Below are 2141 nucleotides of genomic sequence, written 5' to 3' on the forward strand. Positions count from 1 at the left end.
GAACGACAACAGCATCTTCATCTCCCTTAAGCTGTCCTCATCTTCTGTGAGGCATTGTTAATTCGGGTCAAATCATTGTTCCTTGTACAAAGACAAGCTCGAACATGTGCCAAATTCGAGATTTGAAGACTGTCCGGTCTATTTCAAATTATTTACATGAACAAATTATCTCAACCAATTGCACGGCAGGTTAATCAAGCTGTTTAATGCTGCTACTATGCAGTGGCTTTGTGAGTGTAATGTTTCACTGACAGGGTTCAGCCTTCAGCCCTGAAATAATTATTATATTTTAATGTGAGTACGCAATGACCACTATAAGATGTGATTTGGTTATTAGGCAGCAATTGCTGAATAATCTTGACGAGTTTAAGATCGTTATGGTTGAGTTGATAAAGTGCTCACTTAAATATTTTCTAGTAATCCTGCTCAGAGATGTTATTAGCGATTGGATGGGAGTTGAACTCACGTTTTCTGGTTCAGAGATAGGCACACTTTAATGTACCAAAACAGCCACTGAAGGTGCTTATTTCTGATTGCTAAAAGCTTTACTTAACTATATACAATGTATACATGAAAATAAAATGTATTTAAGCCTTGCGCCTTGTTCAAATTGCCCATCATAATTTCTATTATGGTGAAAATGCGTCAGTCAATCAGAATTGGTCAGCCAATCAGCACTGTTGCAACGAAACTTGTGGGCCTGGTATTTTACAAGCATCTGTTGTCTTTGTCCCGTTAAGCTGTAAAGGGCGGCACGGTGGCTCAGTGGTTAGCACTACTGCACTCATAGTGCTGGGGACCTGGGTTCGATTCCAGCCTTGGAGTTTGTGTGGAGTCTGCACATTCTCCCTGTGTCTGCGTGGGTTTCCTCCCACAACCCAAAGATGTGCAGGTTAGGTGAATTGATCATGCTAATTTGCCCGGAGAGTTAGGTGCATTAGTTAGTGGGAATGGATCTGGGTGGGTTACTCTTCGGAAGGTCTGTGTGGACTACTTGGGCCGAATGACCTATTTCCGCACTGTAAGTAATCTAATAGAGTATCAGATTCTGCAGAGGAGGAGTGGTGCTACTGTACACCTTGAAGAGGGTGTTCTCTATTGCTCGTGGACATCAGTGGTTAAGGGAGTGCATGTTGAAACTGATGTCAATCAAGTAGGTTGCTGATCGATGGTCAGGTCCGAGTGGTAGATGAAAAATAATTTAGAATGTCCGTACCCGGAATGAAATCCTGCTGACTACATTTCTCATCCTTTCTGCTTTTAGTCAGTCTCTATAAGTCAACAAAAGTTCACTGCTAACCTGTTATTGCTACAGAACCGAACAGAACTGTAACCTTTGCTGTTTTTAACCCACTCTCATTCACTACAACTCTCTTCCAGGTTGCAAATAGTAAATTGCCAGAAAATATACACAAATGTTGCTCTATTCTTATCAATTGAGTTCAAGCAAGCTGTTTTATCCTGGGAAGAGTCAAGACGTTTAAGTGTTCTTGAAACTACAGTCATCCAGGCAAGTGGAGAATATGACATTACACTCCCAATTTGTGACTTGTCGATAGTAGACAGTTGTTGCACAGAGGCGAGTTAGTACAGAATTACAAGCCTCTGACCTACATATGCGGTCACATAGCTAACATGTCTGTCTCTTTTTGGTTTCTGATCAATGGTATGCGTCAGGCGATGTACTGTGGAGGATAGATTCTGCAAAGGTTAAATCATTAACTATCAAAAAGAACTCTTTGGATTATTTCTTGATGGAGACAGCTATTGTCTTCGACAAGTGCCCATTGTTAACTGCTAGTTATCAGCCTAACTCTTCATGTTGTCCTGGTCTTGCTTTTTAACTTGAGGTGTTCCAGTATCTGCCGAGTTGTGGATGGTGCTGTGATCATTAGAGCACCCTCCACTTCCTAACTTCTAATAAAAGAGTGGTCAATGATAAAGTAGGTGAATATGATTGGGTCTAGGAAGCTAGCTTATGAGATTACTGCAGTGATCTCCTGGCATTAAGTATATTGGTATCCAACACCACAATCAGCTATTCGCCACAAAACAAAATAGTACACGGTTACAGAAAAAAAGTAATTAGTCTTGTCATTTTACCAGATGCTTCTCGAAGTGAATGTAATAATGCAGAATGT

Source organism: Chiloscyllium plagiosum, unplaced genomic scaffold (genome assembly GCF_037043375.1).
Source record: "Chiloscyllium plagiosum isolate Xiang-an unplaced genomic scaffold, Cpla_swu_hap1 HiC_scaffold_13, whole genome shotgun sequence".
In the NCBI taxonomy this organism is placed as follows: domain Eukaryota; kingdom Metazoa; phylum Chordata; class Chondrichthyes; order Orectolobiformes; family Hemiscylliidae; genus Chiloscyllium; species Chiloscyllium plagiosum.